General features: G+C 44.3%; 1 protein-coding gene and 1 non-coding gene across 5 annotated transcripts in view; one reads left to right on the top strand and one right to left on the bottom strand.

Annotated features, from left to right (window-relative positions):
- LOC139746508 (protein brain tumor-like) overlaps positions 1-24000 on the bottom strand; it is a 245501-nt gene that overhangs the window by 78715 nt on the left and 142786 nt on the right. For 2 of the 4 annotated variants that reach the window (XM_071657820.1, XM_071657817.1), the window contains exon 1: positions 13078-13357. The exons of the other annotated variants lie outside the window; for them this stretch is intronic. The gene's annotated coding sequence lies outside the window, so the exon portion shown is untranslated. Of the gene's footprint in view, positions 1-13077; positions 13358-24000 lie in introns of those variants that run through there. 4 annotated transcript variants of the gene reach the window in all.
- On the top strand, positions 17637-17709 carry TRNAT-AGU (transfer RNA threonine (anticodon AGU)). Its single transcript has one exon. It is a non-coding gene; the product is annotated as a tRNA-Thr (tRNA).

Here is a 24000-nt window from a genome sequence, read left to right as displayed (position 1 = left end):
ACCGTCGTGCTCATGGAGTTCAAGTTAAATTACACCATCATGAGCCACACCGCTGAGGGGGAGACTATATCATTTTTCTTCACACTGACAGCCGGCGTCATCACTAGTCTTGCAATACGTACCAACAGGGCCCAAGCAAGAATAAAACCCAATAGCCAATCTGATAAGCTTATCACTAATCTATATCGACCAATGGGAGGAATCAACAGGTTGTACTTGCTCTTCCCCCCCCCCAACCACCCCCCCTCCCATGCAATGGGTGAAGGAGGAATAACCATTGAACGCCAACCCATATATCAATTCCCGGCACTACAACCATCCATCATCACAACCAACCAACCACAACCATCATCATCCCAACCAACCAACCGGCCAGTTCCAACCACAACCCACACACAGACCTCTTGCGCTGCCACCAAACCCACCTTCCCCTCAAGCCACACACACACACACACACATGAAAACCACATTATTATCTTCACCCATTATAAATCGTCCTTCCTCAAATCCCTCCTCTCCCCCCCCCCAATCACACCTATTTAATTGCCATGACGTGCACAAGTCATGAGAGCTACGCGGCCCTGGAGATTCCAGCCCATTTATTACTATATCCAGGACTGCTGCTCAAGCGCAATCGAACACCTTCGCATCAGGTACTGGGAGGCTAAATCTTAAAAGGGGTTAATCATCCTAGTGACACATCGTTACAGTGGAGGAGGACTCGTGACGTCAGCGTTGAGGAGGACTTCAGTAAACATACCGAGACTTCAGGCGACAAGACGGTCGGAACTTCAGCCATCGTCACCAGGGCGCCGCGATTCAAGACACTGAAGTTTTCAAACATCGTGGCAAAACCACAACAATATCGACTCTGTTTGTCACGAGGTTTCCTGTTCTATCAGGCTGTTTGATGCTGCTACATGTCTTCATACGGCATGTGTCAAACCTGGCTGGTCTGACACCGTGAAGAAAACGGCTCCATTGTTATTTGAGGAATTCAAAAAAAAAAAAAAAAAAATCTTCCAATGCAGTTTTCATATCTGCCGGCAGGAGGAGGAGCAGATGTGAACCCTTCAGGAGGACAGCAGGTTCAGCAGGTGTGAGAGGCCCCCCTCACACTAGTAGGTCGAGCAGATGAGGCCCCTCCTCATAACAGCAGCAGGCTGAGAAGCAATGGGCTTCCCCCCTTCATATACCAATTTTCACCTCACATTCCTCACTCATCTCTAGTTCTTCATCGAGTTTCTTAAGACATCTTCCCAGCGAGTCATTCCAGCCAAGGGAATGGCCACGCGATGCAGCTAGGTGGTATAAGGGCCCTGGCCGTCCATCACGCACAGTGGCACGTCCTCATAAATCAGATATTTCGAACCCATTACATTTCCTTCCATTGTTCTGGTATTAAAAAAAATAAGGGGAAGGGGGGAGTGAACATGAATGGGTGGTAATGGAGAGGAAGGGGGTTCAGGATGGAGCGGTGTCTCTCTCTTCCCCCCCTCCTCAAGCGGGCTGGGGGGCGCGTACCTACCTTATCAACTTCTCAAACTTGAGGGAGTGGTGGTGGTGGTCGGCCCAGACTACTGGCCAATATCTGTCGCACTCTACCAACTCCACACTCCGCACCCCCAACCATCCAAGTCTCGCAACCACAACTTTCCAACTTGGTGCCACGCAATACCGATACCGCACCACACCACACTTTACCACGTGCACCGTCTTTGCAATAAAAGTGGTGTGTGTGTGTGTGTGTGTGTGTGTGTGTGTGTGTGTGTGTGTGTGTGTGTGTGTGTGTGTGTAGTCTACACACACACACACACATATATATACATATATGATTTCTTCAGACGCAAACTTCACCTTGGGGAAAAATTCAAGAGAAGAAAAAAAAAAATGCCGAACTAGACATGGCTAGCAATCATGAACAAAACAATTACCCGAATTCTTTTGCCGAAGCAATATCATATATATATATATATATATATATATATATATATATATATATATATATATATATATAATATATATAATATATATATATATATATATATATATATATATATATATATATATACATATATATATATCACCCTTAAAATAAAAACTTAAGGACTCTACATAACCCGTCCTCTTACGTGTCACTGGGGGATGACAATGTCAATAGAAACAAAGAAAAACAACAACAACAACAACACTTTACTTCAAAGTGCTACTGCCTGGAGAGAAGTCACGTTCCGATGGTAATAAAGGAACCTTCCTCGGGCACTTTTAAAACACTTACACTTTCTCCTGCCAGACTTGCGCGAACCGGGGGTTACGTCATACACACACAGAGTTCCCACGCTACCTACACCCAATCAAACAACTCATTACGTCATCACACCGGCGGGACAAGCCCATTCAGAGCGACTCAATAACAGGGGCGGGGGGAGTTCGTAATCAATTCAGACTCTGAACATGGGCACCAAGCTGCATTAAGCGCGCTCTTACATACCGCCGTGCAGTGTACCAGGGTTCGATGTTCGAAGAGTACATCAATGGGGGAGAAAGAAATGAAAGCCTTTGGTGCACGACGGTACGATCCTTGGCCACGACGGTACGAACCTCGAGATGACGGTGCGACCCTTTACGACGACGCTCCGATCCTTGAATACGACGGCCTGGCCATTGAGCCGACCCTAAAAAAAAAAAAAGGATCAGGTCAAGGGTCAGGATGTTATACGCACGAGGTCGTACCGGCGTGCTCAAGAGTCGTACAGGCGTGCTCAAGGGTCGCAGCAAGGGTCGTAAAGGAGTGCTCATGGGTCGCAACAAGGGTCGTACCGCCGTGCTCAAAGGTCGTACCGGCGTGCTCAAGGGTCGTGCCGGCGTGCTCGAGGGTCGTACCAGCATGTTCAAGGGTCGCATCAAGGGTCGTAACGGCGTGCTCAAGGGTCGTACCGATGTCTAGCTCAGCCTCCAGTCGAACAGAATGGCTTTGTTTACACTGCCAGGGATCGGCACTGATATTACATGCAAACATCTGTATTTAACGATACGTCAAATTCATGACGTACATGTTTAAGACTTTTTTTTTTTTGGGGGGGGGGGGGGACCCAACAGTAGTGTCAGACAGACCTGACGTGGATGTTTCGGGATCCGGCGAGGATGGTTTGGGATCTGATGTCGTTGTCTGGGATCTGACCCTCTCAAAAAGCCCTTCAAATTCAAAACATTATTCAAAACAAAACACTGAACACAAGATTCTAATCAATGCACATGATCAAATTCCTTAAAAGCTGAAATGTCTAGCCGCTAAGAAACGACTTCAATGTCATTCGACGTACGAGTAAATATATATAGATATACCACATGTGTTTCGCTTCATCATATATACTCCACCCTTCGTACCGAAACGAGTAACACAAACACAAGATTCCACGCCACACACACACACAGAGGGGGAGAGTGAGTGTGTGTATGGCGTCACCACCAGCCATGGCCAGGCCAATTTTTACTTTCTATAACGAAGGCTGGAGGAGGCCCTTCGCTCCCGTCTGAGGCGGGGGCGTGGTGCAGCGGGAGGAGGCCCGCTGTGCAAGCCCTTGGTACCAGCAACACGACGGCGGTGCCACGCCCAGAGCAAGACGGCACGATCCTTGAGGACGACGGACGGTACGACCCTCTTTTTTTTTTTTTTAGCATAGCTGTGCGACCAATGAGCACGACGGTACGTAGCCCCCACCCCCTTTAACCGTTGGCTGTACGAATCCTTGAGCGTGACTGTACGAATCCTTGAGCACGACGATATGATCCTTCAGTGCGCGACAGCGGAAATCCTTGGGCCCAACGGTACAATCCTTAAGCACCAATGGCCTGGCCCTACGACCTGACCCACCTCCAAGGTCTATAAGCTTAGCTGGATCATCGTGGTACCAGAGAGTCGTGCCGTACCATCGTGCTGGCAGGGTTAAGAACCGTACCATCGCTTAACGAAGACCAGGAGCCCACGTCTTGACCCCTACACATCCTACAGACGACGTCCCTCGAGCTATTGACGCCTTCAAGGACTTCACTTCCCCTCATCCCCCACTGGAAGTGAAGGGGTTAGTTGCGGTGGGGGCTCGACCTTGACGCAATAGACACTGTTACCTTACCATGGTTTGGGGAGAATGTCTTCACCTCCACAGCTGGGTATGGAACCTTATCTTCCCTTACGTATACCTTACGATGGTTTATAACTTTTTCTACCCCCAACAGCTGGGTCTGGGACCTTACGTACGTATACCTTACGATGGTTTCGAAGGTCTTTGACCCCTAACAGCTAGGTCTGGCATCCTAACATACGTATGCCTTACAATGGCATCGGAGGTCTTCTACCCCCAATAGCTGGCTGGGTGCTGGGACCTTACCTTACCTTACGATGGTCTGAGAGCTCTTCCACCTCCCAGCAGCTCGATCTGAGGCCAAGCTCCCGTACTTTTCCTATACTCACACAGGCAGCTGCAGGCAGCGGTTGACATGCTCACGTTACCACCACCACATTATCTGGTTTGGCAGGAGATTCCGATGTGAAGTCCTTCAAATATATGTATGACATTGTCAAAAGGGTGTCGGCCATACAACCACACCACCAATGTGATACGGTGGAGGACCAGCATCAAAAATCTTGAGGAAATTATACAAATAAAGACAAAACTTGAATGAATGTATCTGTGTCGGGGAAACTACGCTACCGCAGTTGCTACGCGACCTACGCTCTGTTGCTATGTAGGAGGAGCAACGGCGCCACTGTTGCCATGCTGGAAACCACGCCTCCACTGTTGCCATGCTGGGGGGGGAAATAACCCACCACGGTGCTCAGGGGTGCCGGGAGGGGGGGGATACTGTGACATCTCTGTGGCTGTGCAAGAAGACCAACATCACTGTTGCTATGTTGGGGGAGAAAAAAACACACCACCAACAACAAATGTTCCAATAATTTTGTGGAATTCGTAAAGCGCAAGAAACAAATATAGTCATTTGGCGCATTTTAGCTTGTAAAAAGATAGCTAAATGGTGACAGCTATTTACATACAATTACATATTTCCGAGCAGTAAAAAAAAAAAAGTAAAAATTAAAAATGCTATTTATACAATTATATATTTCGGCTTCCATTATATTCCTCATCAGCCTAGTTACATGAACATTTCTCAAAACATTTTTATCTCTTCCACTGTTAACTTAAAATTTAATTTTTGCATCTGGGGTATATATATATATATATATATATATATATATATATATATATATATATATATATATATATATATATATATATTTGGGGTGGGTGGGTTGGGGGCATTTAGTTAGTACACGTTCCACGCATCCAAGCAGATAGCCTCCCCTTAAACAGGCACGACCGACCCTCAGTCGACAAAGAAATGCCTTAAGACGGAGGCAAGACTCGTTTAAGCTTAAGGCAACGCCATATATTTCAACACCTTTTCATTATCCTCTGTAGTTTGTCATTCTTTTGACCTTACAAAGCTGCATCCACTTTTACGTTCCATAATATATATATAATATATATATATATATATATATATATATATATATATATATATATATATATATATATATTATTTTGCTTTGTCGCTGTCTCCCGCGTTAGCGAGGTAGCGCAAGGAAACAGACGAAAGAATGGCCCAACCCACCCACATAAACATGTATATACATAAACGTCCACACACGCAAATGTACATATCTATACATCTCAACATATACATATATATATACACACAGACATATACATATATACACATGTACACAATTCATACTGTCTGCATTTATTCATTCCCATCGCCACATCACCACACATGAAATAACATCCCTCTCCCCTTTCATGTGTGCGAGGTAGCGCTAGGAAAAGACAACAAAGGCCACATTTGTTCACACTCAGTCTCTAGCTGTCATGTAATAATGCACCGAAACCACAGCTCCCTTTCCACATCCAGACCCCACAGAACTTTCCATGGTTTACCCCAGACGCTTCACATGTCCTGGTTCAATCCATTGACAGCACGTCGACCCCGGTATACCACATCGTTCCAATTCACTCTATTCCTTGCACGCCTTTCACCCTCCTGCATGTTCAGGCCCCGATCACTCAAAATCTTTTTCACTCCATCTTTCCACCTCCAATTTGGTCTCCCACTTCTCCTCGCTCCCTCCACCTATGACACATATATCCTCTTTGTCAATCTTTCCTCACTCATTCTCTCCATGTGACCAAACCATTTCAAAACACCCTCTTCTGCTCTCTCAACCACATTCTTTTAATTACCACTCATCTCTCTTACCCTATTATTACTTACTCGATCAAACCACCTCACACCACATATTGTCCTCATATATATATATATATATATATATATATATATATATATATATATATATATATATATATATTATATATATAAAGCAGCTTTTTACCTCAGGATTTATTCCATTCCTGCTGACATAAACATGCACAGTACACCTGTAGGATTCCCACACTTGTGCTTTGAGCGGATTGCCACCAATGATGCTAAGTAAGGGGTATGGCGACAACTCTTGCTGTGTTGGTGACCCACACCATCAGCTAGCTTGGACACCACGCCACAAGGCTGAGTGTTGGAGGGCCGACGCCACACCACTGTTGCTTTGTTGGAGAGACATACACCACCATTTACCAAGTAGGAGCAACTACGACAACACTGGTGCAGTTATGGAACCAATGCTGCTGTGTTGTCATCTACGCCAACAGCTACAATGCTGAGTAACCAGGGAATCACTGTTGCTTTGTTGGGGAATCCACGCCACCAGTGATGCTGTCGGGGGAATTCATGCCATCAGTGATGCTGTCGGGGAATTTACGCTACCATATCGTTAAGCTGGGGAAACATCACCAACAATGTTCCCTTTGCTGGGGAAACCACACCACCACGAGTACTGCCCTGTTGGGTAATCACCTTCATTAATGAGTTTCTACACGGCTACAACTTCTGCTGACAGTAGGGAACTCGTTTGCAACACTGCCGAAGTCAAGGACATCTCCAACACTGATGACGTAAGAAACCACGCGAGAAGCGCCAACACTGCTGAGGTTGGTGGACAAACACCAGACCTTATGTTGGCGAACATCATCCTCACGACGACTGTCGAGGATTGTTAACGGAATAGTTGGTCATTTCGACTTGAGGACAAATGAGTGCCAACATCTTAAGGTAGTTACGACTACCTAGTGTACATCTTACAACACTTTCGGATGTTCCATTAAGACTACATTCGCTCTCTCCATGAGCGGCCTTTGCTAATGAGGTACCAAACAATATATTTTTAAGATTGGGAAAAGATCGATGTAATAATAATGTTGTTGGTGATATGCAAAACACTGTTGTTGTTGTTGTTGTTTAAACCCACCCCATCACTGTTGCTGGGTTTCTCTATCACTGTTGTTGTTTTAACCTACCCCATCACTTGCTGTGTTGGTCTCCAACCCTTTTTTCTAAACCACCTCCATCACTGTTGCTGGGTTCTCCACCCCCACCACAGTTGCTGGATTCTCCATCCCCATTGTTGTTGTTTTAAACCAACCCCAACACTGTTGCTATGTTCTCCAACAGTGCTGTTGTTTCAAATCACCCCCAACCACTGTTGCTGGGGGGGGGGGGTCTCCTCCACCACTGCTGATAGCGGGAGACCACGCCACTAGCAAGCCAACCTCAGACCACACCCAGACTCAGGAATTTCCTGACAATGCCAAAACATACACGAGAACGTCAGATGCAACATCAGAGAACCATTTTTCCCCCCTTTTCTAAATGCCGTCGTGCAGTCACAGATATTCCACTCGCCATCACACTCTTGAACGGAGGAGATAGGACCATAATCTCCCCCCCCCCCCCACACCAAGAACCCGAGGAATCGGCAGTAACTCCATTTCCCTCCCTCTTTGACGGCCGTCCTACCCCGTCTCACCTGTTCCCCAACGCCCATCTCCTCCCTACAGAAGCCAACTACTCAGATACACCATCTGCTGGGATGAGAATAACTTCACTGTCCATACAACCTGACAGATGAGCAACAGCTGTAAATTTTCTGGTACGACAACCTCAACCTGCCACACCGGATTTTCCAATACGAGGACCTTAAAGCTGACTCTTCGTTTACCTGCTTGGGCTTTCGTTTTAAGAGGCTAAATCTTCGACCTTTACAACAGGTAGGCGAGATTATATACATATATATTCCTTCCTTCCTGTTAACGCCACATCATGTTAAAGGCGCTGGTGAGACTTGAAACTGGAGGGGGGTATTTATACCACCAACACGACAGATCAATACACAGTTACATAACCGTCAGACCTGTACATCGGTCCCTCTCCCATCCTGCATTAGCAACCGGACCTGTCACACTGCTACATTATCACGTAACATTCACACACTCCAACTTTTACGTTTATTTCTGAAACTGCCAAAATCAAAGCCAAAATATGAAGCCCCTTGGACACACACACACACACCAGCACAATAGTAAAAGCCTTCAAGAGCAAAATGCCCAACCATTATACGAAAACAGGTGAAAAAGTTTACAGATCATTGTAATATAAACATAATTCCACGGCGCCACCTTGCCTCAAGCATGGAGTTGATAACGGTCAGGCCCGGTGACGCAGGCAAGCCTAGCCTAGCCCCCCCCTCCCACCATCACCTCCCCCCCACAACGCCGCACAGTCGAATACCAACTCAAGTTCCGTGAAAAAGAGAATCAATACTTACAACACTCACCCAAGTGGCGTAACAAGCCCGCCACCCCACCCCTCAAACCACCTACCCTCCCAAGCGAATCACCAGCCCACAACCCTCCCGGAGGAGCTGCCCCACCCACCCACCCCCCACACACCGTGGGCTCGGCGGCTAACAGGGATTCCCAGCAAGCGCAGACCGACCTTGTACCACTAATTGCTGCCAGCTATGTACCGCCCACCTAATCCGACAAGAGAGAAGAGAGAGAGAGAAAAAAAGGGGCAAAGATGGTATGTCAGCGAGGCCGATGCCGAAGCTGGGGCTCACTTAATCTTACATGTTCCTAAACTGCAAACTGCACATGACGCCACATCTTTTTTTCTTACTCGTTTTCGTCATAAAATCTTAATTCACATATACCTCTGATGGCCTATGTTTCATTAAAGCTGTACACTGGCCTCAGAAATTCATATATATATCTTTTTAAAAGCCAACAGGTTTCCAGTAAGAAAAATACGAGATCATGAGTGATCATAAACCAACAATATGTCTATCTGCGCAGCGTACGTCAAGAAATCTAGACATCGCTTGAACAAAGTACTAGTACACCAATTTGTTTAGGATCCGTAGTTCAAGTAAGCAAAAATATAAAAGATATACAAAAAGGATGCAAGGAACGAGAAATTCCCCCCACGGCATATAACCGTGTGTGCAAGCTTACGAGACGGGAATAGCGAACAGATTTGTCGATCAGAGCCAAATGGAGGGGGCTGAAGAGTCAAGCCAAGCTCCCAAATGCTATCATGTAATTAGGTTGCACATCTCGGAAAAATATCATCCATCAAGTCGCCTAAAAGGCACTCGTTCAGCCCCAAAACCAGACATGCATATATGCATGTTGTGTTGCAATGAACATGACTGCCGTCAAGAAACTACGTCGACAGCTAGGCTAGAGGTTGTTCAGAGGGCATCTTATGTCACGCTCAACTATTTACCACTCATTATTGGTACCATTACGGACGTTGACCTTAAATATAATACTATATAAGTATATATATATATATATATATATATATATATATATATATATATATATATATATATAACTTTTTTGTATCATTATTTCTGAATTTCTCAAGTTGTCTAATATCTTTATATGGGCGGGGAGATTGTGTAGGGTTCCTCCTTGGTTGTCTTAATGGATGGGTGTGTGTGTGTGTGTGTGTGTGTGTGTGTGTGTGTGTGCCCTTTGTAACTGTCAACGGTGAAGAGGAATCAGCCTCTCTTAACATCCTCAAGACTTTACAATTCAAAATTCAAGCTGGGTAAGTCACTATCTCTCATTTCCTGTTTCAGTTAAAAAAATAACAGAATACAACGGATGTCAACGCAAGATAGCTACACAGCTCCCAGGTCTGTCTCACAGCACAAACACAATGGCCGGTCCTCGGCTTAAAGGGCACCCTGGTCTAGTGTACTTTTTGTGCACAACCATAAGGTCATTCAAAAGGTCCACCTAGGGATATGTGCGGATATACATATTAAGCAACGGGTTTTAATAAAGTCTGCTGTTGCGCCCTTGTACAACACCCAAACTCCCATAATCTTATTGCGTCATACTCCCACTGCGCCAGTCACTATGGACCAAAGACCCTGCCAATTTACCAGTCACTATGGCCTAGGAACCTGCCACAGCACAATCCCATTACCTTTTATTTAATCACCAGTCACTGAAGATCCCCTTATCATCAAAATCATGATGCAATACCATTCACTTTCTGGTTACCTACAAATGTTAAAACCTCCTACGCAAACTAAGGTACAGGTATCCTAGCATTAAGTTGCACTGTTCATTTCACAACTTCCTTGGTCCTCCCTAAAGTTAGGTGAAGTTAGGCTTTGTAAATCATAATGTCTGAAGTTTAGTACCAGTTTCCCCTTCTTGAGTATGCTTTGATCAAATTTTTATGGCTACTGACACAAATGATTGTGTGCAATAACTATAAAACGAAGAGAAATCAAAACATGGAAGCCTAAACTGTCTTTATGATGTCTTTAGAGATACTCATAATAAAGTAAACATACATGATACACACAATAAACATAAATTCAACATCAACAACGGTAAACCACATAGCCACGAAGACATTACTCAATACATCCATCAATCCACACACACACACACACACACACATACAATCATGATAATCTAGTAAATTGTGGGATTTTTTAAATCTTGGAATTAGCAGGACGACCGAAAAGGCAATTTTACCAAAATTCTTAGGTACTTAAAGTTATTACAATATTTTCCAAGCTGTAACCTCAAAAGTTTGAAAATTCAAACATAAGCACAACACTTAACAGACAATGGTTTTAGCTATCGTTTTCCTATTGGTTCGTTCTTCCTAACAATACTGTTAATATAAAATAATATGACGCCTGCCTAAGACTAGGAATTCAGTTAGTGTTTTTAACAGATTTTGGCAAACCTTGAAAGAAAGCAGCATCACGTTTTTGTGGTTCTTGGAAGCATTGTAAGGACGGGAATGATGCAGGTTTAGCCAGTTTCACTGCTGCAGTAAAATGTACATAAAGATGTCTTCAGTAAGTCGGGTAAGGTTTAGTCATGTCAGTCCTGATTAATGAGAAAGTAAAATACCAGAATTTTAGTTCTCTAATAGGTGGAACTATACAACTCGTCCATCCATATCCCATAAATGAACGTAAATATAACGCCTTTTGTGAACATATTTCTCATATTTAGCGTTTAATAACAAAAAATATGTTACTTTCTGCATGCTTTAAACAGGTCAGCGACTTAAAAGCTTAAGGCTAAACGGTGTACAACATTACATTCAAAGCCTGTGACTTGCAGCATTACTCTTTTTTTTGAAACATTTAACAAAGATATCCAACTTCTAAAAGCCAAAGTCTGGCAACAGCACGACATGCTGTCAAATAAAACCGGAGGACTTTTTAAAAAAGAAGTGGTCACAACACGTGGAAGTAAGTCACGCTCCAAGTCCCAAGTTGCGCAAGACCCCCTCGGGGAAAGCAACGGTAAAAGTGTATATTAAGGGCGCGACTTTACTTTCCTGCATGAACGGAAATCATACTAAATGGTTTGATTTGCATATAATACACCGTCTGACATGCAAATGTAAACTTGAGAATACAGCTTCTTACCCAAGTCTGGTTAGATCAGGTTCTTGTTTTCACTTTTTTTTTCTAACCTAAATTTCCAAGGTAACTAAATTTCCAAGGTAATAAAAGTATTTCGAATTCCAATAAGCCAGTCTGGAATTAGCGGCGTAAATCGTTCTTATGGATATTCGTCATTCATCAAACAAAGGTCGGCCCTTAATATTCCACTTTTACTACATAGGCCTAACACGAACGTCTACTTTTTTCAAACCATTCTTCCAACAGTTGAATGACTAACGGTTCTTCCAAAAAGAACTACAACTTACTTAAATGAACAGCCACGCACCCAGTAACGTAACCGGGCCAAAGCCATAACATATGGTGGCCACCACCCCCATGTAGCTACCTTGAACATACCTTGCCAAACAAAGCGAGAGAGTTGTGAAACTGCAAAAACCACTAATATAAGCCCAATGACAACGAATGGCGGTGAAATTTCATCCCTAATGTACATTAATAATTCAAAAGGTTAACTACATTCGAGTTCTGAAGCCTCTAACCTACCTGCACAAAAGATGGTGGTGGTTTCAGCCCCTGAGCCATGACAACCTCGTCCCCCCTAAACAAAAAAATACATAATGACAATTTCCATGACAAGTCATGATGTCATGTCATTATCCAAGCTTTTTTTTTTTTTACAAAGCTCAATTCCATCCTTCCACCTCTCCACTCGGCATGACGACGGGACTAGGAACTAATAACCCACAAGGCCTCTCCTTTTTTACCCCCCCGCAACCCGAGGCCTAATGGTCCCAGCGTGGGACATACCCTTAAATAACCCGACTGCCCTAAGCACAGCAACTTTCACGTCCAGCTTGTCCTTGTGTCAGGCATCATGACCAACAAAGTAGGTTAGCCAGGCCCGTGGCGACCTTGGGCTGGCTGGCTGGCTGGCTGGCCAGGCCCCTCTCCGCGCCCAGCACACTTTCATTTTCATCGTAGATTTCCTTTCTTAACACTGCTCAGCCTAAATCCCAGCCCCCCCCAGCCCACACGGTATGCTCTCCGGGGAGGATATCAAGGGGGCGCCCCCTGGGCACGGCTTCACACTCTTAACCTGGCGGATGGGGGGGAATTTATGGCGGGAACAGCACCAGAGGTGTTATTCAACAGGTTCTCCGTAAACTTACCTCTGAAAGTGAAGTCTGCGCATGTATCGCGTCGAAGGTTTCTTTTCCTCTTTTTTTCTCTCTCTTTTTCAAAGATTCATTTGGATCCTCATTCAAAATCTCACCATGGGGAGCACAACTTCTTAATTCTTTATTGCACCTTATCCAACAATATATAGGAAACAGCCTGAAGTTCAATCGCGGGGGGAGGGGGGGTTGGTTTCTCACAGTCAGGTCATTGAAGTGACTAGGAGGCGGCCGGGGAGACGGACGGTGGATAGAGCGTGTATTCCGCCGCACAGTTGAAGCAACACTGAGTTGCCAGAGAAACGCAGGCGGCGGCAAAGCGGCTGGCGGGGCGGGGCGGGGGGGGAGGGGAAGGGAGGGAGGGAGGGAGGAGGAGGAGGAGGGCGGGGTCAGGACAACAGTTGCTCCAATTTTTTTCAAATGTCCTATTTTCTCTACCGATGTGGTACTTACGCGTTTCACTTTACTATTCAAAATCGTCTCTAGTCAGTGGAATCGCATATCAAATCTACGGCGGATTGTATCAGCCTCGAGGATGCGAGGAGGTTGAGTAAACATGTAACATCATGCATCTGCCACCGTAAACAAGAGCACGCGCGCCAAATCTCTTTGTCCTGCACGCTCGCCTTCAAACCGCCAGTTTGCGAAAAGAACGAATATAATACCCATCTAATGATTCATATTTCATCCTGACAGCTAAGCACTAGTGACTCCCATGACATGCAAGTGTCATTCAGATCTCGCCAAGGGATAAACAGCCCGGGAAGGAGGTGCAATACTCCACTTTCTTTGTCCCCACCCCACCCAGAAACGTGAAAACACTCACGGGCGCGGTGCTCTACCGACGCAGTTGCCAATATTTGCAACGCAAATTACGTTTTTGATTTTCAACGCTACTCGTGATTATATAAGGCACCCCTCCAGCTACTAATGTTCTTTAACTCGGCTACAGGTACGATCTCTGGAAGATTTAAAGTTCAGGCATGCATGAATGATAATACAACGCTTAAAGAAATATAGACACGATCTCTGTGACAATAGAAAAGCTGGATACAAAGTCCAAGAAAACTACATCCTTCCCGGGGAGATATCCCGTTCATTACGTAATACGAAATCAACGACAATACGAAAGATCCGTTGACGTTGTGTGGAGGGATAAAGTGGGGGGACTTGGTCGGGGTGGCGACATGTGGCATTGAGGTCCGGGGGAGGCAGTTGGCGGGCTGAGGGCCAGTGAGGGGGTCTCCGCTGATTCACAACAATGACGGTTTAGGCTGCTTGTCGAAGTGTCCATCTGCCCTCCTCCCCGCTTCACATGGCCCACACACTGGCCACTCCTAAACCTTTACATCATGTCCAGAAACATTCTCCTCCAATGTACAACAGCGTGGGCCCATTGCGAATCATACCATGAGTTATTTCGTCGGGTTTTATTTTTGTGTATTTGGCTAACAATTACGTAATTAAAGCTACATTATTCAGCCGGTCATTTAGAGATTTACATGATGAAGCTATTTGGCGCAGGCCGTCTCTATATTCCAGTAATTCTGAAGCACTGCAGGTTGAATTAAAATCAACCAGTGGAGCGTTGTTCCTGAGCGCCATTTGTCCTGGTCGACCCAAATCTCCCTCGGGGTTCTGGGTGATTAACTACGGCCTCCTATTTCAAAAAAACGCTCTATATATCTTTTTTTTTTTTTTAATTCAACGTCTGTTAATTGTAAAAACCCGTATACTCGTAAACTGGCGGAGTTAACGTTTAGAATAACTGTGCGAACGCCTAAATTTAAAAACTACCGCAGGAAAATTATTTTGGCTTCCATTTCCCCCCCACAGGTTCTGTGAAACTACACACACATACACACACACACACACACACACAGATAAACAGAGATAACAATTAATCCTTGTGTATATTCCGGTTATTTACCCCAAAAAAGGGCGTTTACATCAATTTTCATCAGGCCAGACTTATCTTTTATATATACTCCAACATATAATAATAGTTAGCTATGGCAGATTCACTTCTGCGCTGTCGGAAGACAGAAATCATATTTCTATATTTAAGAGAAAAAAAAAAGTTTTCCCTGGCAGTGCAAGACCAGTTCGAGTTTGCCGGAGATGACGTCCCAGAAGGTTCAAAAGGAAAACCCGCGGTTGGTAGCCCACACACCAGGAAAAGCCCGGGATGTGGCCAAATAAATAGAAATACCGAGGGAATGTGTCACTGGACTTTGCAGCACTATTTGCAGAGCGAAAGTTACATTCCAGATATACGTTTGCGTTCGAATCTGACTCAAACTTTAGGCCTGTAGCCCACCATGGCCTGTTACTCATTCAAGTTTGTCGTAATAACTTGTCCCACGCCCTAGTTCATCTATTCATCAGCAACGAAAAATATAACGGTAAACTAGCATACAAGAGAGGGGGGATGCCTAGAAAATTCCTCCTCCCGATGTTTTCCTACGTTAGATGAGGCGACGAACCTAACATAATTTGACCCAACCAAGAGAGACTGGGATGGGGGGAAGGGGGGGGGGGAAGGAAAGTGTCCAGGTGATTTCATAAAAAAAGTTTCTGTAGCAAACATGTTAGATAACTTCACACACAAAAAAAAATTATAGTTTATATACTTTTACATGGGGGAAAATGTTTAGTCTTGAATGTTAATCATATATAAATCATTTCAATCCCTTGACTAAGGCTGGGTAGAGCTCTTTGTTTATGATGGCGTCGCTTTTGACCTGATCCTCTTTAATCTTAGCCTAAGGTCGTACTGACGAGCACAAGGATCGTACCACTGTCACACACTTACTGGTATGTAAAGACTTGAAAGACAGGATGAACGCACAATATCATGCTCTTTCTAAAAAAAAAAAAAAACCATTAACCTAATCATACGTCTGGCACGGGGTTTGTGTCTACCTGTAAACCAGCGCAATTTTTCGAACTTCTCACAGTAATTCAGTAACCAATAAATGGAAATTATCCTCCAGTCCTACGTTTTACACATAAAGTTTGAGTAAGTACGAGATTATATAAAAGATTTTGAAAAGGAAAAAAGAAGTCTAAAACAGAATCAAATTAATGTTACTTTGAGTTTGTGATGAAAAAAGGACTGAAATGTAAAGGTGTGACTTTTGTACTTGCTATATATATATATATATATATATATATATATATATATATATATATATATATATATATATATATATAAACTTCGGGTTGAAAGAAAACGGTTACAAATTTCTTGCTCCGGGTGAAATGGGCGTTTCCCTCGTCTCTATTGACGAGGAGAAACTGTTAAAAAAAAAAAATTCTTTTTGTGATAGCCAACGCCAGTATATACATATATATTTGCCATTTTTCACGGGATGTTTCTGGAGTTTCAAATATAACATTTCTCCACGTGCAGTTTATCATATACACATATACTACGTATACGTACACACAGGATGCCATGGTGTAATGGATGGCATTACTGACTATGATTCACGCACGGGCCCGCCTAGATTCGAATCCTGGGCGCGGCGGTTGGCCCACAGCTAGTCCTATCTGTTCATCCTTCTCCTAAGGGGTGGTCGATAAATGAGTACCTTGCTCAATGCAGTGGAATAGACATGGTGCATGTGTATAAGGTAAAGAGATAGGGCAACACGAGTGGAGTAAACTCTCTCCTTGTAACAAACAAATATTAAACGCACACACACACACATACACACACACACACACACACAGTATAGCTGCAGGAATGTGTGTGTGTGGGAGAGAGACAGACTTGGGAGTTGATACCGTCCCTAATCTGTGGCCAGAGTCCCACATCAGGAGAACAGTACAGGAGGCCAACTGTCTGCTGGCAAATGTTACAACCCCGTACAAGTACAAGGGTAAGGAAGTATTGAACAAGCTGGTCACATACATCCTACGTGTGGTTAAAACTAGGATATGCTTCTCGAGTTTGGTCACAGCACTCAGAGAAGCACAAAGAGTTAATAGAGAAGGTCTAAAGGAGGGCGACAAAGACGGTTCCAAAATGAATACGACTGAGTTACAGGGAAAGGATACACGCCTTAAATTTGTTCATCATGGAAGAAGGAAGAGTCAGGGGTGATCTGATCCCGACCTTTAAGTTCCCAAACCTTGTTTGATGATGTCAACAACAAACAGTTGTTGGTCGAGAGTCACATAACCAGAACAACCCAAAGGACTTCTAAAGTATCGGTTGAAGTCAACCAAGCAGATGTCAAAAAAAAAAAAAGTACTTTTATAGTACAACATCCGCGAGTGATGAATGGAATATACTTGAGGATGAAGAGACTGCGCATGTGGACAGGACACAGAAGTTTAAAGGTTGTACGACACTAAAGTTCATGAGACCGGGGCCCCCACCAGTGTAGAACTCCCTCCCCGTACTGGACAAGAGATGGGGCCCCCACCAGTGTAGAACTCCCTCCCCGTACTGGACAAGAGATGGGGCCCCCATACGTAATTTTGGTAACAACACCTTTGTAAAGAAAAAGGGATTTTACAGTATAAACACACACACACACAGAGCCTTCATAGCTCAGTGGCTAGAGCGCTGGTCTAGTAAACCAGAGGCCGGGAGTTCGATCCTCCCTGAAGGCATCTCGTTGTTTTAACCGTAGGTAATCGGCAGCGCTGCAGTGGCTGTTAGTTCCCATCCCTGGCCCCCAGTCTACACACACATCCCTGGCCCCCAGTCTACACACACATCCCTGGCACTCAGTCTACACACACATCCCTGGCCCCCAGTCTACACACACATCCCTGGCACTCAGTCTACACACACACACACACACATATATATCAACTGGCTTACATTTCTCTAATGTCTGCCCTGATGATGTGATTATTAGAAGAAAGTGCACTTGGGAACTTATCGTGTTTCATTTACTCATAGGAATATATATATATATATATATATATATATATATATATATATATATATATATATATATATATATATCCCCATGAGAAGGGAGACGTGTGCAGAACAATGCAGTTCCAGACTTCCAAAACAATCGTGAGTCCTTACCTTGCAGGTCCTCCAGCAGCGGCTTCCAGGAACTACACCCCCCCCCCCCCCACACACACACACACACGGGTTTTAGACCTGATGGAAAACTGGTCAACCAACCAGCCAGCCAGCCAGCCAATTGGTCGAGAACTTCAATGTCAACTGATCAACCAGACAACTAACACCGGGCTGTAAGTACACTTGACACACGACACATGGTCCTAACACTAACCACCAGTTCTACACAACACACCTCTTGGTTCTTAACACCAAGATGGCGCCCTAAACACACACACACACACACACACACACACACAGGATATATTCCAGTTACACACAAAGTAGATATCAACTTCATAATGATTACCTGGTCATATCTATTCAATCTCAAGACCTTATGTAAAAATAAATATAACAAAAATACACATTTACGTAAAGCTTTTCCCCAGTCCCAATTAAAATGATAAATGTAAGCAGATCTCTTGCTGCATAAACAAAGTGTTGTTTATTGATCCTCTGATGTATATAAATCCTGCTCTGTGCTTTGTGTGATAATGTGGATTAATATGAAACAGTTGAATTGAAATGTTATGTAATATTTTTTTTTTCTGTTAACGTGGAAGTCGACTGTTACTCTTCCGTTACCAAGTTGTTATAGAATGAGGTGAGGTGACTGGTCGTTACGATGTAACACGTTTATGTTCCCTCAGGTCTGTATAGTTGGATCTGGGTAAGTGTGGTTATGAGTATGAAGAGAAAGACAAATATCCATAAAAAAAAAAGGAAATGTAAATTACGTCAGCTTACATAATACTGTAAAAATTAGTTATACTCGTGTAATACAGGATGAAGCTAAGCTTTGGTTTAGGGACGTGTCTGTGAAACAAGCTTAACCAAACCTAATTAATCCTAACCTAATCTGACTGATCCTAACCTAACCAAACCTAATCTACTGTCCTAACCTAACCAAATCTAACTGATCCTAACCTAATCTAATCTAACCTAACCAAATCTAACTCATCCTAACCTAATCTAATCTAACTGACGCTAACTTAACGTCCCTGATCCTAACCTACCCTAACTCATCCTAACCTACCCTAAACCAGAGTAAAGAAGATGCTGAAGTTCAAACATCTTATCATGAATTACTTAACTGTTTTTATTTCTTTTTTTCTATGCCAACCCTAGGCCAAATCAATGAAGACAATACACTTCACATATCTTAACATTAACCATGTGGCAGAGAAATATATATACATATACATACATATATACATATATATATATATATATATATATATATATATATATATATATATATATATATATATATATATATATATACGTCAATTACTTATGTGTTGGCAGTGCTGGAGGGGACGGGTTGGCAACCCTGGCTCGTAGTACACCAACGTTTGTAAACAAATGATGACGTCACGAGGGGGAGGAGGGGGGAAGGGGGCTACGATGGGCCGGGTTCCAAGCAAAGTTTGCATATCTCAGGCGGCTCACCTCTGTCTTACGGCCTTGCCTTTGGCAGCTTTCTGGCCGTGGGGGATGCCCAGCTTCCCTTTAGGGAAGGGGGGAGGGGGGGAGGCACAGGTGTGTGTGTGTGTGTGTGTGTGTGTGTGTGTGTGTGTGTGTGTGTGTGTGTGTGTGTGTGTGTGTCCGTAACCAACACAGCTCTTCATCCTCTCTCTCTCTCTCTGAGGATGCTCAATAAATGAGTACCTGGCGTAGAGAGAGAGAGAGAGAGAGAGAGAGAGAGAGAGAGAGAGAGAGAGAGAGAGAGAGAGAGAGAGAGAGAGAGAGAGAGCTACAATTACCTACGAGATCATCCTGTCTTAAATTTAGGCAGGGTTAGCGTGTTGTTAAAGGGAATGTAGATAGATGCAGAGAAACGTGAAGAAATCAGATGGACGGACGGACAGACGGACGGACATGGATGAAGGCAAAAAACAACCAAACAAATCATAAAAAAACAATGAAAAAACAAACTCTTCACCGCAACCACACAAACAAACAGATGACAAGGATAATACACACACACACACACACACAACAACAACAACAACAACAACATTAAATCACAAGAATGAGTGAAAGTCCTTCACACACTCAAAGTTTTCCTTATTTTCACTTTGTTAATGAGGCTAAGTAACACAGCTCCCGTGTACCTGACATTGTGCTGTGTGTGTGTGTGTGTGTGTGTGTGTGTGTGTGTGTGGATGGTCAGGAAAGCTGGTCGTCAATCAACGTAACCAAGAATTTTGGTCTTAGTGGATGAATTGCAATCCAAGACATCGTTCAACTCCTCTTCTCCAGGAGGCCTTAATTGCCAGCCCGTTTACGTAAGGTGGAAATAAGAGAGGAGGAAAAAAAAAGGTGGGGGGGGGGGTGTTCCATTGACTTTATTTCTAAAAATGTCAGACTTTCCCATTTCTTTTTTTATCTCAATCTCCAGAGAATAGCTGTATCTTATATATACAAAACTGTAAAATGCAGGACACTGATGTTTTTGCTACAACTTCTACAAACGAAGTATTTTCTTTTGTGCCACTTACACAGAAAGAACTGCATTTCATATAAGTTCAGTTCCACTGCAATACTCCACACGTCTCCTGGCGGGTTTATTTGTAAGGGAAAAACAAAAAATACTCCCACAAAATCTTTGTTTAGACAGGTTTCTATGGCAGAAGTTTCTTGGAAGGAGAAACGAGCCAGATGACGTATTGTATCTGTCTATGACAAATTATTTCCATTTCCTGAGCGAATGAAGAAAAAAAAATACATTTACCATTTTCCATTCTATTACTTAACTATACATACTATCAACACTATAGTTAACATACACTCTAAGCACTGGGTTCAATTTACGAAAAAAATTTTTTTTTAACAACATCCCTAACAAACAGCTCCAATCCCTCGTGTCTTTTATTTAACATCATGACCATTAAAAAGAAGGGCAATTGATCTTATAATTTCCCACGACTTAAACGACTGTGCCTCATTAAGTAGTTCATGAGTTTCCCCCCATGATAACAGTTCACGTACCGTAACATATAAGAAATGATGTATTGTACGCAGGGGGGAAAAAATAAATCAGCAGCATTTATTCCATGGGGGAAGAGTCGAAAACACTAATCAATTTTGATTTCTAAAATGTGACGTCGGGAGGAGGGGGGGGGGGTCACTGACGAGACTTGAGTTCACCAAGCCAAGTGGAGTCGCGCGCCCTCTCCTCTCCCCCCTTTACCACCACTAGGCATGGAAAGTCTACAGTCACTCCACTGAAGCAAACACATTCATCACTTACCACTGCCACACACACACACACACACACAAACTAACCAAAAGAATGCGCAGTCTGTCACTGAATCATGAGCGCCAAGGACTCCAATTTCAAACTACAGCACGAGCGAAATCCCTTTTGATTCTACATGGGAATATTGCCTCTAGAAATTGGAGGACGACAGGAGTGGTGAGTGAAGTGGCTCTGCTCATTTCTGTGTGATTGGGTTTCATTAAAATCTTTTTCTTTCCGTCCTGGGTTTAATAGCTTAGCTTTTTTTTTTTTTAGGGGGGGGAGGAGCTGAAAGTGAATTTGCATGTGAGTATAGCAGAGCAAATCGCTTCATTGTACAGTGTCTTTATGTAAGGGAGTGTATCACAGCGACTCGCCTCTGTGTACTGTGTCCTACGTCGGGGTGTACTTTCGCCCCTGTGTACTGTGTCCTACATGAGGTTGTACACTCGCCCCTGTGTACTGTGTCCCGGGTAATATGGCTTGTACTGGTGTCCTACCTCAAAGTTGCAAACCACAAGGCGTGGTGGCTCTGGACTCCTCCTCCATCACCACTAAACATGGGTGACACGGAGACCAACTACATAGCCCTATTGGACCAGGGGGACAACACACACACACACACACACACCCTTCTTCTATCTTTGATCATCGACCCCAAACTTCTGCACACACCTCCCTTATCACACAACACCGTCACGCCTCCACACAACGCCATCACGCCCCACACAACACCGTCACGCCCTCACACAACGCCATCACGCCCCACACAACACCGTCACGCCCCACACAACACCGTCACGTCCACACAACACCGTCACGTCCACACAACACCGTCACGCCCCACACAACACCGTCACGCCCTCGCACAACGCCATCACACCCCCACACAACACCGTCACACCCCCACACAACACCGTCACGCCTCACACAACACCGTCACACCCCACACAACACCGTCACGCCCCACACAACACCGTCACATCCCCACACAACACCGTAACACCCCACACAACGCCGTCACGCCCCACACAACACCGTCACGCCCCACACAACACCGTCACACCCCACACAATACCGTCACCCCTGACGCCTCGTCTCCTGCCTTCCCCATCTTCTAAACTAAGCCACTTCACCAAGGATCACTGAGCTAATTCACACCAGATTTCTTGTCAAACTTTCCCCAGTGTTACTGTTTCTCCACGCGTGCAACATGAGGCCAAACTCCCTAGGGAAAAATGTGTATATAATCGACATTCCCTGACCCATTTTGGTTCGCGCTAAGTATAGACATTATTTTCTGGTTTCATTCATTTTATCGACAAAAAAACATACATATACAAATAATTCAATTTCATTACTTCATGAAAAAAATGTCTATCTATAGATCTATTATTATTTCCCAAGTAAAACATTACTATTGGCCAATTAACATTTTTTTGTCTCCTCGCCCAAACCCATGTGATTGCTCGCGTGCGTGCGCGTGTGTGTGTGTGTGTGTGTGTGTGTGTGTGTGTGTGTGTGTGTGTGTGTGTGTGTGTTTTACCGGATAAAAACGAACGCAATATATTTCTGGGGTCTAACACAGCTACATTATTGTTCCCTATTGTTCCAACTTCAATTGAAGTTCGAGGGAAGTCGTTGGAGGTCGCTGTATGCCGGCAGGACCAAACAGAAGAGAGGAGGAGGAGGAGGAGGAGGAGGAGGAGGAAGAGGAGGAGGAGGAGGAGGACCCAGGGTGACAAATGTCTTATTTCCGATGTTACCACTGATGACACAGCTTCCTGGTGTTTATATATTTACAAGGTCAGGTCACTTGTGGGGTAGGAAGGAGGGGTGGTTGGATAGAGGGAGAGAGGGGACTATCTGTGTTATGGTGTCATACATTGAGGGATACCTGTGCTATGGTGTCATACACATGGGATTCTCTCACGTTACCATATCATGGGTCAGCTTTGTTACTTGGACATGAACTGCTTTGTTGTTCTGGGTAGCGAGAGTCTATGGACTACGTTATGGCAAGTGACAAGAGATGGTGTCATGGCGCTATGTAGCTGGTAGGGAGGGAGATGGGGGAGGCCTCTCCTATGTTAGAAGACTGTTATGCTAGGGGTCTATGTAATGGTTAGGTTGGGGACTATGTTAAGGGTCGATGGGACAATAATAACATGGTACTATGGGAGCTATGTTACAAAGGTTTGTGCTATGATAACACGACTCTGGGGAGGATGAAGAGGGGGGGGGTGTAGAGGAGGGGGTGAGCAGGGGAGTGACTCGGGGGGAAGAAAGGAGGTGGGGGAGAGGTGGGGGTGGAGGGGAGGTTCGACCTGGTGACCTGGTAACACCTGCATAAACACCTGTGCCAGGTCTATGACCATAGATTATCATGTCGATCAATATCTCCCTACACACACACACACACACACACACATATATAAGAGAGCAGAAGAGGGTGTACTGAAATCGTTTGGTCACATGGAGAGAATGAGTGAGGAAAGATTGACCAAGAGGATATATGTGTCAGAAGTGGAGGGAACGAGGAGAAGTGGGAGACCAAATTGGAGGTGGAAAGATG

Source organism: Panulirus ornatus, chromosome 65 (genome assembly GCF_036320965.1).
Source record: "Panulirus ornatus isolate Po-2019 chromosome 65, ASM3632096v1, whole genome shotgun sequence".
Lineage (NCBI taxonomy): Eukaryota > Metazoa > Arthropoda > Malacostraca > Decapoda > Palinuridae > Panulirus > Panulirus ornatus.
The sequence above is the reverse complement of the archived record's forward strand: the minus strand, read 5'-3'. Positions and strand labels throughout refer to the sequence as shown.